We start from the raw sequence: 14,011 nt of genomic DNA on the forward strand, positions 1-14,011 counted from the left end.
AGCTCCCCCAGTTTACATTCCCACAAACAATGCACAAGGGTCCCACTTTCTCCACAACCTTACCAACATTTTGTTTTGTTTCGGTTCGTTTTGTTTTGGTGAGAGCCATCCTAATGGGTTGTGTAGTTTTGATTTGCATTTCCCTGAAGACTAGAGAAGTTGAGCTGCTTTCCATGTGCTTGTTGGCCATTTGTATACCTTCTCTGGAGAAATTCCTGTTCAAGTCCTTGCCTCCTGTTTTGTTTTGTTTAAAAAATTTTTTAAGGTTTATTTATTATTGAGAGAGAGGCAGAGAGAGAACGAGAAGGGGAGGGGCAGAGAGAGAGGGAGACACAGGATCCGAAGGAGGCTCCAGGCTGTGAGCCGTCAGCACAGAGCCCAACACAGGGCTTGAACTCATGAACCATGAGATGGTGACCTGAGCCGAAGTTGGACACCAACCAACTGAGACACCCAGGCGCCCCTAGTCCTTGCCTCATGTTTTAATCAGGTTTTTTTCTTGTTGAGTTGTAGAGGTTCCTTAGATATCCTGGATATTAATCCCTTATCAGATACATGATTTGTGGAGAAAATTTTAAACTCCATTCAAAAGAATGTAGCAATGTTACAACTAGTAGTCACCAAAGTGGTGACGTCCAGCCTTTTGAATGCTAAAATGAAAACTCTGTTGCCAGCTGGGAGACATGATTCCTTCCAGTCAGCACCTCAGAAATGGGGGCAAGCAACCAACAGCAACAGGTGACAAGAATGAGCATCCAGTGGGGTCAAGGCAGGTGGGGAAGGATGACCAGAACTCAGAGGGTCAAGGGAAAGACCCTGGGTTGTCCCTCCCCATTTCCCCTGCTTCCTTGGATGTTGACTGAGAAAGACTCTTCTGATTCCTTTCTAGTGCCCACCTGAGGATATCCTATCCCAACTTCTGCCCTCCCCAACCCTGTTCCCCAACTGGGAACTTCACATTATTTCAGGGCAGCCTTTCATTTCATTTTGTTTCTGGGGCCTCATTCATTCAAGGCTGGCAGGCAATGTAGCTGATGATGAGATGGTTGAAAATCCCCATCTCCCCAAAATAGAGCTGCGGCTAAGAAAATAGCATCAGTTGTAGCGCCATGTTTGAGATCAGTCTTTGAAGCCACTGGTTGCTTTTGAATCCTGGATCTCCTGTTTATGAGCCCTGTGATCTTGGCAAATCAATTCTCTCAGTCTCATTTTTTTCATCTGCCAAAGGGGGATAATAATAGGATCTACATCAGAAGGCTGCGGTGAGGATTAAATGAGATACTTCCTGGAATGTGCTTTGACTAGGGATGGCACGTTGTGAGGGCTTAATAAGCATTAGCTATTATTATCCTCATTCCTTCCAAGGTGCCTCTTAAGTTCTGGAATTGGCGTGTTCCCGTGAATGACCCCAGACACTGCTCCTGTTATGATTTTCTACTCTGTGCCTTTCCCAGATGGCTGATTGCATGTTCTACAAATAGGTAGTGATGCTTCCAGTTTGTCCAGCATCATATTCAATAACATTAGAAACTGAGTCACAGTGCCCAGATCCAAAGAGGAGAAGAGTTTGTCCCAGAGGAAAATGAATCCCTCAGAGCCGCCCTGCAGAGAGCATTGACAGCACTATGTGATATTTTCCTTGACTGCCCAAAATAGCATGGCATTCACCTGGGAATCTGATAGAATTTCAGCGTTGCAGCCAAGAGCCAGATATGGCGGCAGCGGCCCAACCATGGAACGCCCAGGAAGAGATGCATGAATGAACACCTGGCTCAGACCAAAAGCACTATGGCTGAGCAGCTAAGAATGTGAGCACTAGAGTCAGGAGGCCCAGATCCCTGCCCTGGTTCTGCTACTCACCAGCTGTGTGACATGGGCAAGGAGCTTAACCTCCCTGGGCCTCAACTATTATCACCTGTAAAGTGGAGACAATGGCACTGCCCACTTCATGCTATTTTGTGAGGATGAATAGTTAATACGTGTATCGGGCTGAGAACAGTGTCTGGCGTAGGGTAAGCCTTCTCTTAGAAATACATGTCATGCTCTGGATTCATCAACCACGGAACACACATTGATGGAAGAGAAATGTACCTATCAAAGAGAGACAGATGGAGAGCATGACCCCAGGTCCACCAAGCAGCACGTCGGGACGCGTGGTGAGCGAGAAGATAACGTGGCAGCATGCTTTGATGTTGGCACTTACCGGAGTGGCCACCCTCACTATCACACAGAGACACCTGGAGCCAGTGGGGTGGGAATAGGAAGCGGAGGTGGAGAAGGATAAAGAAGCTTCACTGGGGCTTCTTGGGAATGGGTATTGGGAGGTACCCAGGCGAGGGGCACTCATTCCATTCAAAATCTCTCGGAAGAAGACCAGTTTATACTTGCATCTGACTTCAGCAACATCGGCTTCATTATGTTTTGCCACCAGCCTTTCCCTGCAAGATTACATTAAGATAAATTGTAAAACAAAACAAGACAAAACAAAAAAACACCCATCTGTGGCTCTCTACACTCCTGCGATTCCCAAATGAGTATCAGGGAGTGGCCAAGGGTGCTTCCAAACAGGCGTGAGGCGGCTGCTGTTTGCGTCCCTGCCTGGTGTCCCAGAAACACCTCCACCCGCCCTGTGTTTTCCCAGTGGTAAACTGCCAGTTCTCAGGTTTCAAACCCCTTTGCGTTTGGCATCTTGGCAATGCTTCCCTTCCTGGCTCAACTGGCCTTTCTGGCACCCACTCTTGTTAAATTCATCAGCTTGAAGCAGCCGTGCAGCCTGATGCCGAAAAGTGCCGAATCGGGACAGTTCGAACCTGCTCTCGGTCACTGGCTGGGTGAGTTTAGGCCGATCGCTCCCTCTCTTAGAGCTTTAGTTTCCGTCTCATCACGATGGGGATCACCTGCACCTTCCAGGGCTGTTGGGAGGATTACAGGAGATAAAGGAGCCCTTGCATACCTGGCAGAGCTGGGGTGAGATAACTGGGAGCTATTATTAGCCAGCATAGGCTAGCACAGCCAGGCCCTGCAGCTGCTCTTCTGAATCCCTAGCCCTGCTCCCTCCTTCCTCCTGGACTCCAGGTTTTAGGAGTGGGATAATTACTAAGTGCCGAAATCCGGGTGGGTGCAGGTACATCTAAAATTACAAACAAACACATTTCACAAATAAAATTACAAACCAGCTCGTGACAAACTGTTCCAGCTGTCCAGATTGTAGGGCACCATTTGCCCCAGGCAGCTAACTGTTGCTGTTTTGTGAAGTCATTTGAACCAGGGGGGAAGGGGGGGTGGGGTGGGAGTGAGGACAGCCTGGCAGGGTCCTAGATGCCAGGCTCTGCTATTGGCTGATCTGGGGGGGGGAAAGACCTAATGGAACCCACCCACGGGAAGGGGGAAGTCAGTGCCTCTCTGTTCTCTGTGTTCTAACTGAATTACTCTCGAGGGCTGGGGACAATTGAGCCAGAAGCAGGCGGTACTAGGATTTGTCTTTGGCACCAGGGTAACCAGACTCTCAACTGTGCATCATACCCACTCTTGCAAAACAAAACAAACAACAACAAACCCAGGTGCCTCTCGCCAATATTAAGCAGAATGGTGTCCTCTGAAGTGAGTTCACAGAGACAGTTACTACAACGGGGCCGGCCGGCCGGGTATTTGACGACCTTTCACGGGACTGGAATGAGCTCGAGTCTTCCAGACAGAAACAAAACAAAGAGATCTTGGGTCCTTTAACTCATAGGAAAACAGTCTTTATCTCTTTGAGGTCAGCCTCCTCCCTCCTTGTCTAGTTATATTAATATCAAATGAAGGACACAAAAGGGTCAAACGTGCCCCTGCTTATCTCTTAGCCAAATCCAGCCTTTCTTTGCTGAGGGCAAGCTTTTAAGACAGGCCAGTTTCAGGCGACCCAGACCCTCTCGGAGTTCCCGGGGGCTGCTGCCTTTGGGGCCCAAAGGCCCCCTGAGGTCCTTCCTCCCACCAGGCAGTATGGAGTTCCATCCTCCCAGCTTCATGAAAGTCGGAGGTAACGTGGCCATAAGGACTCGGCAGTACTCCTCTGTTGCTTTGTGCAACCCAAACGAAGCTTTCTGTTGAGCAAAAGGGAAAGGGGGATCTAGGAAGACACAAAATTCCCTGTGGCATTTCTAAGTGGGCCTGTAATTATACATACACAGATATGTTATCTGCTCTAAAAACAAAACTCGTGATGGGGTGGGGGGCGGTTGTAGACTAACCTTCCCTGAAAAAATCTCCTAAGACAATCTTGGCTATGGGTTTTTCTCCTCCTCTCCCTCTCCCCTCATCTTTCCTAGCTCCTTCTCCTTTGTTCCCCTCCGTGGACATTTCTGGAGGAAGGCAAACCAGCACCATCCATCCCCTGCAGAGCATAAAAATGGAAGTAGAGATGATTGGAAAGGCAAACCCAGCCACAGCTTCCAAGCTTGCACAGTCTCCTCTAGCAACCAGAGCGGTCCCGGGACGGCTGGAGAAGTCTTGAGTCGCTGGCTTGTGGACTCTTTTCTTGTCCTTAATCCTCAAGCCCGCCAAACCTCTGCAGGTCTCTTGGGGTAATCTCAGAAGCGGCCCACTGGTCCCAGCACCTGAGTGTCCTGGAGCGCAGCTCCTTACTGACCAGACGATGGGGCATATGAGCCCCCAGAGGACTGGAAAAGGAATCCAAAATCGAAAAAAGAACCCCAGCGTCTCCGCATCTACAAGCTCCTACGTTCCTTCTTTATGAGGAGAGCGAGCAGGAACTTCTCCGCACAAAAGGGCTGGGCTTGGGGGGCCTGGGTGGCTCAGTCGGTTGAGCGACAGACTTCAGCTCGGGTCATGATCTCACAGCCTGTGAGTTCGAGCCCCGCGTCGGGCTCTGTGCTGACAGCTCGGAGCCTGGAGCCTGCTTCGGATTCTGTGTCTCCCTCTCTCTCTGCCCCTAACCCACTCGCATTCTGTCTCTGTCTCTCTCAAAAATAATAAACATTTAAGAAAAACAAAAGGGCTGGGCTGCACGGAGGGGCTGCCTACCTCAAGAGGAGACCAAGAATCTCTTTGGTATGCAGGGAAGGAAGACCTGGAGTTTCCCTGGGGCTTCTCTCGGGCCACTCAGTCTTACCTCAGCTTTGGAATTGGAGAGAGGCACCAGGATGGTGGGAAGCCCACCTCCACCCCTGCCTCTATATATCTGCGCCTGCCCCCGGAGGGAAAAGCTTTCCTTCCCTTATATATGGGAGCCTTGGATACAAGTAGTTTCAGTTGATCACTTTTCTTTGTTTTTCTGTGTGTGCATGGGAGCCACAAAAAACAAAAACAAAAACAAAACAGGAGGGTTGTTGTTATCGCTATGGAGATTCTTTTTTTTTTCAGCAGTTAAACAAAGTTACAGAAGAACCTCTAAACTTCGGTGCAGAGGACTAAACATAACCTTCAATCCTTGAAGGATTCCTGGAACACTGTTTAGGTGAGTAGAGAATCCCCACTTATCCACAGGGTTTTGATCTTTGCTGCCCGGCCCCTCCACACATGCCAAACAGACAACGTGTCCAAACCCCAGAAGCTCCAACTCTCGTGAAGTTCAATCAGAAAGTCATCTGAAGGAGACTGAGAAGAAACAGAGCGACAAGGCCTCCGAGGGGCTGTGACAAATCACACCAACAGTAGCTCACACCGCCCCGTGTTGTAAACGGATTACCCCACTTGAATATCACAACACCCTAGGGAGGAGGCATCACATTCCTCCCCATTTTACAACTCCTGAGCCAGCATAGAAGACTGTGGCCCAACACGCCGTTGCTTGAGTCACGTGGCTAGGTTCAACTCCTGATTCCATCACCATCTGGCCCTGTGACCTTAAGCAGAGTCCCTAAGTATCCCGTGCCTCAGTGTCCTCATCTGTAAAATGGGGACAGTAATAGTACCTAGAGTAGCTGCGAAGAGTGAGAAAAGAGACACAAAGTGATTAGAGCAGTGCCAAGCACACGGTAAATCACGCGTTATCACTGTGACCTCATTCACCCAGCTGGGAGGCTATGGAGCCAGATTAGATCTGAGGATTAGATCCAAGTTATCTGGCCGCCCAGGTCTCTGGCTCCAGGTTGGGCAGGGAGCTTCTAGGAAACTAGAAGCAAGGAGCTGCTGACAAAGCCCTGGGGGCATGGCCTTGCCTCTCCTGCTCACCCAGGTCTGGGTTTTCTCTTTCACACGAAGGCCAAGCTGCAGCTCAAACACCCTTGGACACATTCAGCAGCGGTGAATCACAAACACACAGACCAGGCCCGTGAGATCCCTTCTGTCCCTGCCATGGCCAGTTTGTGATGCAAAACCCTGCCCCAAGCACCGATTCTGGGCGGCCTTTGCTGTACCTTTCAGCCCTGATGTCCTGCCAAGCGCTGTGCTCCAGGCGGCCACATTCTCCAGTCCTGGCCTCTTGGGCACCACTCTTTTCCACGAACTATTCAATGAGCTCTTTCTTCAGCCCAGCCATGCATCAGTGAGGGCCGACGTGGCTTTGGCTCACTACCGCCAATCAGAGTGATTGCTGGATTCCAATTACCAGTTGTGGTGGCGGCGAGGGAGGCTCTCCCTGCTGGGGGCTGCTCTTTCTCGGGTATTCCCCTGGCTGGTGCTCTCACCCTGGTAACTATTCCTGAGGGGCTTCTATGATTGTTGCTAAGGCAATCACTCCCTACCCCACACCCACTGTCAGGCAGGGCCTCCCTGAGCTCAGAGAAATAGACCCAACACTCAGGCCATGTCATTGCTTAGTGGAAAGGCTCAAGGGACATCTAGTATCCCCAAGTATCCTCCCCACTAATCAACCATCCAGCCAAAGATAGACTTGTATCTCTTCATTATAAGTATTCCTTTAGGTTGTATTTAACCTAAGCCTGTGTTCCAGGTTGCCACCTAGTTTATACCTGTTATCCTAATAATTGTTAATAGGGTCCCTTTCATTCTCAAAAGTGTCTTGGTTTGGGCATGAACTATCTGGTCCTCCTAGTTTTAGCACACTTTCTGTCTGGGGGACTCCCGTTAAGATGTGCCTGGTCCCTGGGCACTTGCATTTGCTAGTCCAAGGTACAGAAAAGTCCTTATGGGACTTTGAGATATTGTTCTAGGTTTATTCTATTGGTGGGGGCCAACAAGGGCAGGGGGAAAGGGGGTGAAAGAGGGGAGAGACTTCAGATCAACTAGGCTTAAGAAAAGACTTAGGCTTCTATACCTTCTTTACCTTCCCTGCCAACCCCAGTCTGGTCGGGTGCCATCTTCTGTGTTTTCCGACCTTCCCTGGGTGAACTCCAGGACAGCAATTGTCTTGATCCACCAGATCCTCCACCAGACCATAAGTTTCCCAAGGGCAAGGACTACATGTTACTCAGCTTTCTATCCCCAGCGTCTAATCTCATGTTTGGCACATAGTAAGCATTCATTAAAAATTTTCCCTGAATGAATAAATGAATCTGAGACTCAATGTCTTCATCTGTAAAAGGGAAAGCCTAGCCTTTCAAGACGGTTGTGAGGCATAGAGGTATTTGTATACACTGTTTAACACATGCCCAGCTACTAGAGACTTTCATTAAATAATAACGTGTTTGCTATCATTATTATTAGTCATGCAATCAACCTCAAAGCGGCGCCACTAAAACCAAGTTGGAAGACTGGGACAGCACCTCCCAGAGAGCTGCCATCTCATAGTGACGACTTTTCCCCCTAGAGGGAAGTTCGATGTCAGTTGGGTTCTCGTACAAGGACTTCTTGGCACAGAAGGAGAAATACAAGGTGATTTGTTCCACACTCACTTAGGGTCACCCGTTCTTAGAAAATAAGGCAAATAAATCAAATGGGTAGGGGAAGCACTGGGTGTTTGGGGTGGGTCTGTAACATTGCTGGTTGCAGAAAGTGTGGGTGAGGTGCAGAGGGTGCAGAGCAAATATGAAAAATGGGGAAGGTGTTCCAAGGACATCTGCTTTGCAGTATAGTGCAGGACCAGGATGTCAGCTCCATTCCCTGTTTCATTCTCAGAAAGTCCTAGGAGATGGGATTTTATTACCCCATTTTCACTTTGAGAGGAGTGGTTAGATAGCTTACCTGGGGTTCAACAGCCGCTGAGAAGCAGCACTGAACACTGGGATTCACCCCAGGTCTGCCTGGGCCAGAGCCTACACGCATTCTTCCCAGTTTGCTGTCTTTCCCAAGGTGGTCCTAGGGTAAGGAAAGCAAGAAAGATCTGAGATGAGGTAACCTAATTTCCATGTCCTGACCCAACTTACAGGAGGTGGGACAGCATGGGGCTTATTCCTAGCATGGGGTCTGGCCTATGGCAAGCTCTTGGCAGACATCAAATGGAGCCAATGAGAACTGAGTTCAGGTGAGTCTTGCCAGACCATGGCAGTAGGGGAGAAGGAGGTACCGTTTGCATCATTCCCAAATGCTCTTTGCTTCACCCACAGGGATGTGAATTAGGAACCCAGAGACAAATGTAACTATATATTTTGCTCAGAAACCATTACCTTTCATCTTTTTTATTTTATTTTATTTTTTTGAGAGAGAGACAGAGTGTGGGCAGAGGAGGGGCAGAGAGAGAGAGGGAGACACAGAATCTGAAGCAGGCTCCAGGCTCCGAGCTGTCGGCACAAAGCCCGATACGGGGCTCGAACTCATGGACTGTGAGATCATGACCTGAGCTGAAGTCGGCAGCTTAACCGACTGGGCCATCCAGGTGCCCTGTTATCTTATTTATTTTAAATAGGAGAGATAAGAGTGCCCGTGAGATGTCTGTAAAAATACAGTTGGCCTAAACAGCATTTATATATGTGTGTATATATATATACACACATATATATATTTACATAATTATATATATTTACATAGCTTATATAAGTTATATTATAAATTATTTTATAACTGTATATAATTTACATAATTATATATATATGTATATGTATATATATATATATAATTTACAACTTTTGCTTAATAAACTTTTCTTTCATTCCAAGACAGTTTAAAATGAGAATTTCTACTTATACTATTTTGGAGCTGGGAAGAATTGTTAAGGGTTAAATTGTAGTGTAGGGCTAACCTGTAGCCTTAAGAAATAACAGCTTTGTTTTAACACTGTAGATTAAGAGATAACAGCCTTGTCCTATCAATCAAGGGAACAAAAGTTTAAGGAAAATCAACTGGTTTAGTGTTTGATCGGATTGGGGCAAGGGCATATCTGAACTGTTTCCACCCCCATCTGGGAACTATTTCTTTGTTCTGTCCCCAGGTGATGATAAGACGATGTGGTCGGCTATAAAAACTCTGTACCCGGCTGTTGGAGACCGCACTCTGGTCAAGAGTGGCGGTCCCGATCGGTTGGCCTTGCCTCTCGTTGCAATAAATTTTGTTGTGACACTGGTGCCCGTAGCATTCTGTTTCAGGAGTTGTGTGGATGCAACAAGAATCTTGGCATTTATCTGATCAGACACCCCATTCTTCAGATGAGAAAGGTGAGACACGGTATCATGTGGTTTGTCTAAGGCCAGGCTCCGTGGACTGATAGAGCTGGTTAGAAGGCCTGAGCACTCTCTCTAGACCACAAGTTTTCAAATTGTGGAGAGTGAGCCATTAGTGCGTAGTGAAATCAATGTTATAAGCTACAAGCAACTTTTTATTTTTATTTTACTTAAAAAAATTTTTTTTAGTAGACTTCATCCTTCAGAGCAGTTTTCGGTTAATATGAAAACGGCACAGAAGGTACATATGCTTTAACTGATGGACCAATATTGATACAGGATTATTAACTAATGTCCATCGTATGTGCTGGGGTTCGCTATTTGTGTCATTCATCCTGTTGGTTTTGACAATGCATTATGTCATGTGCCCATCATTACCATATCACACAGAATAGTCTCAGTGCCCTGCAAGTGTCCCGTGCTCAGCCTAGTAATCCCTTCCCTACTCCCCCTGGACCTCTGGTTCAATTTTTTATATGTAAGATAGCATAAAATTCTAAAAATCATAGTGCACACATTATAGTATGGTACCATTTCATGAAACTTTTGTTTTAGATACATACGTACATACATGTGCATTTAGGCTATTACGTAAAATATATTTGTGGATTGGAACAAAAAAATGTCTGACAAACATTGCTCTGACAAACATAAAACTCTAGGGAATGAATCCAGAAAATGAATCCACAGATGGAATATTTCATATATAAGACCAAAACAAGAAGAAAAATAAAAAAACTAAGAGACATTAAAAATTCCCTGAAGAGTGAGTACAAAGAGGTCAGAAAGTTACTGCTTTTCCGCAAGTCAGTTTTGATTTTAGTCTCTTTTTTGGGACTGCAAATCATTCGGATTCAAAGACTTTAATGTTCTTAGAGTATGAGATATGGGAAGGGGCTGGAGGGTTGGGTGGGAGCAAGGGTTTTATCCTTACCAACTCATTCTGTTCAAAATTTCCAAAAATGTTATCTCTGAATAGTAATCAACAACAACAACAAAATTTCTTTTAAGGAGCATTTATTGAGGTCTGTTTGGCTACACAGCTATTGATTTTTCCATCGACAGGGCTGCTGCTGTATTTAACTTCATGTCATGCCAAGTATCTGAAGATTTCTACAGGATTCGATTTTATGCTTGAGTTGGATTCCTCAATTTAAAAAAAAATTTTTTTTTAACATTTATTTATTTTTGAGAGACAGAGGCAGAGCATGAGCAGGGGAGGGGGAGAGAGAGAGAGAGATACAGAATCTGAAGCAGGCTCCAGTCTCTGAGCTGTCAGCACAGAGCCTGACGCAGGGCTCGAACTCACAAACGTGAGATCATGACCTGAGCTGACGTGGGGCACTCCACCGACTGAGCCATCCAGGTGCTCCTGGATTCCTCAGTTTTTAAAAAATCTCCTTTCCATGCATATTGGTACCTCATCTGTCCAGGGGAGATGTGGAATCTAGATACACCAGTGTGTCTCAGAGAAATCCTGATTTCAAACTTTGAATTGCGTTGGCTGATAGCGTGGCCTATGGGTAGACGAGGGTTCAACTCCCAGGTTCTACTAATTACTTCATGAGCTTGAAAAGGGATTCTCTCTTAGTATTCTCTTTCAAGCATAATGTATAAAAATTCTCTATTAAATGATGCTAAGATTGTATTAGGAGCTTCTCCTCGTATAAGTGATGTGTTGGGTTCAACTCTTTGGATGGGATTTCTAATCCTATCAACAATCTATGACATAGAAATTATTGTACTCATTGAACAGTTGAACTAATTTAAGCTCAGAAAGCTTAAGGAGGACACCCAACATCACCCAGAAAGATAGTGGTTGAGCTAAACTGGAACCCATGTCTGGAAGCACATGGGCTTTTTCTTCTATGTGTCCCCAGGGCCGTAGTGCTTGATACATAGTACTGCTCAGTACATATTTCCTGAAGAAATGACTGATGGAAGATCAAAGGCATAGCAAAGATTTGGGGTTGGTTTTAAGGATAAGTAAGATAATATTATTGCTATACTTGGCATTCATTGAGCACTTACTTTGTGTCAGATACTATGTTAAAAAATTGTTTAATGTTTATTTATTTTTTTTAAGTTTTTTTTTAACTTTTATTTATTTTTGAGACAGAGAGAGACAGAGCATGAATGGGGAGGGTCAGAGAGAGGGAGACACAGAATCTGAAACAGGCTCCAGGCTCTGAGCTGTCAGCACAGAGCCCGACGCGGGGCTCGAACTCACGGACCGCAAGATCGTGACCTGAGCCGAAGTCGGCCGCTTAACCGACTGAGCCACCCAGGCGCCCCAATGTTTATTTATTTTTGAGAGAGAGAGAGAGAGAGAGAGAGAGCATGCAGGTGCGCTGGGGAGGGGCAGAGAGAGAGATGGGGGCAGAGGATCCGAAGCAGGCTTTGCTCTGACAGCAGGAACCCAATGTTGGGCTCGAACCCACGAACTGTGAGATCATGACCTCAGCCCAAGTTATATGCTCAACCAACTGAGCCATCCAGGCGCCCCTGTGTCAGATACTATGTTAAAGGCTTTACTTGTATTAAACTATATACACACTGCACATAATGGAATTAACACGAGGTATGGCATATAGTAAAGACATCAGTGTTACTAATGTTATTATATATCACTATAATGGTAGATAGCAGCATTATAGCAAAAGAGCTTGTAATGTTATGATCTCTTCAACTTACACACTCGGTGATTTTCTCTGAGCCGTATTGACCAGGTCAATTGGGGGGCAGCCCTTTCAGCAGTGAACTAGCCCCCAACCTGCTTTCTCCCTCCACCTCTTTCTCACACAGGCGCAATTACAACATGCTGTGTTGGTCAATCCCCCTTTTTTTTTTTTCAGTATATGTGTTGCTGAGGCAAGCATGGTGTTGGCCAATTCCTAAATTACATAAGAAGCCCTCTGTGTGCTTTTTTGGTGGGAGGGGACCAAAGGGGTTGCAGTCTTGTGCTGGCATCAGTTTGCATAACGTGCTCTTCTCTTTCGGCTGGAATTGAGAAAGAAGCCATGTGGTCTGGTGGCAGCAGCTGGGAGGAAAGGGTGGTGACTCAGCAGGGCTGTGAGCAGAACAGTGCAGGGGCAACTCTGAGGAGCAGCAAAGATCAGCCTCTTCCCGGCCGCAAGGGAGGCGTGTGCTCTGAGCAAAATCAGCCCAACAGGCAGCCCTGGTCTGTGGGAAGGAAAGGAAGGAAGCGGTCTGTGGTAAGACCTGGTCAGGCTGTGTCTGTGGGCTTGGGGACAGTGTGAAGAAGATCCGGGGAACTGAACTGGAAGTTCTTTGTGACCTGAGCGCGCACATTTTAAAGTGGGGAAGTACAGGGTGTTGCCCATGGGTCTACGTAAGGTCTTGAGCCTGTGACCTTGAAACTGAACTTCTAGATGGTAACTGGAATCCTCATGAAGTACATGCCACAAGTAGGAATATTATGCATATTTTTCTAAATAGAGCACTTGATTACCATCCTAGATAAGCATCCCATCTAGTGTCCCTACTACTGAACCCAGTATCAATATATTTTGACATGGGACTCCTATAAATATGAAGTCACTGTTACCTTTACTGACTTGAAGGTCTTTCAACAAAAATTCTCAGGAGAGAGATCTTAGAGTTTATTCATTCGCTTGTTTATTCATTCATTCATGCATTCATTCAATCTACAATTTATCATCCTTTTAAGAAATTATTTATATTCTCTGAGTTACACCTGATGGTGACCTGAGCAGAAAGTCAGAAGACTGGTATCTGAGTCCCATTTTTGCTAGTACTTAATTGTGAGATCTTGGGGAAGTTGGTAAAATGTCGGGAAAAATTCTTTGCCTGTATTCTAAGAAACTTTTTAAAAAAGGCACCTGAGATAATGCATGGAAAGTACAGAAATGGTACTTTAGGAAATCACTGCGTTTTATCTATTGAAGAAACTGAGACACAGAGTGAACAAAAAATGTGCCCAAAGTCATAATTAGCTAGTAAGGGAGGGCCAAGGATAAGATATAAATTCTAGTGACTGGACAGGTTAGAGGCTGGAACTGATTCATCAGAACAATTTCTTTTTTTCAGTAGGATGCATGTGACTGTACGAAACATCAGTCCACTGAGGTACAAAGGGTTACTTACTGAGTATACAGAGATCTCTCCCAGGATCCAAGGATAGAAAACAAAGTATTGGTCGGGCTTCCTTCAAGTTGGCCAGAGAACTGGGAAACCCTCAGGAATAGGATGGCTCTTCCCTGGGTCCCTTGGTCTCTGATCCTGAGCCAGCTCAGCCTTTTCTCCATTTTACCTGCCTTCCTCCATTCAATCATCCTGTGAGACACACACAACAGGACTGCTCATCCTGGACCTATACTGTGACCACTAAGTTCCAGCACCCACCCACAATTGGCATTCCGCCCTGAAATTCTCCAAGGATGAAGGAATTAGCCTGGATCAGACAAGTCATTTCTGAGCAAGTGATTGGTTCTTCCTGGGTCAGGTGTGTGCTCACTCCTGGTCCAATCAGCTGT

The 14,011-nt window shown here is 46.2% G+C and overlaps 1 long non-coding RNA gene across 1 annotated transcript in view; it reads right to left on the bottom strand.

Moving 5' to 3' along the window:
• The window catches only part of LOC123585635, a 73,767-nt gene that overhangs the window by 44,825 nt on the left and 14,931 nt on the right, over positions 1–14,011 (bottom strand). The window contains exon 2 of the long non-coding RNA XR_006706326.1: positions 8,083–8,196. This is a non-coding gene — a long non-coding RNA (uncharacterized LOC123585635). The remainder of the gene's footprint in view (positions 1–8,082; positions 8,197–14,011) is intronic.

The sequence above is a fragment of the Leopardus geoffroyi genome, chromosome C3, assembly GCF_018350155.1.
Source record: "Leopardus geoffroyi isolate Oge1 chromosome C3, O.geoffroyi_Oge1_pat1.0, whole genome shotgun sequence".
In the NCBI taxonomy this organism is placed as follows: domain Eukaryota; kingdom Metazoa; phylum Chordata; class Mammalia; order Carnivora; family Felidae; genus Leopardus; species Leopardus geoffroyi.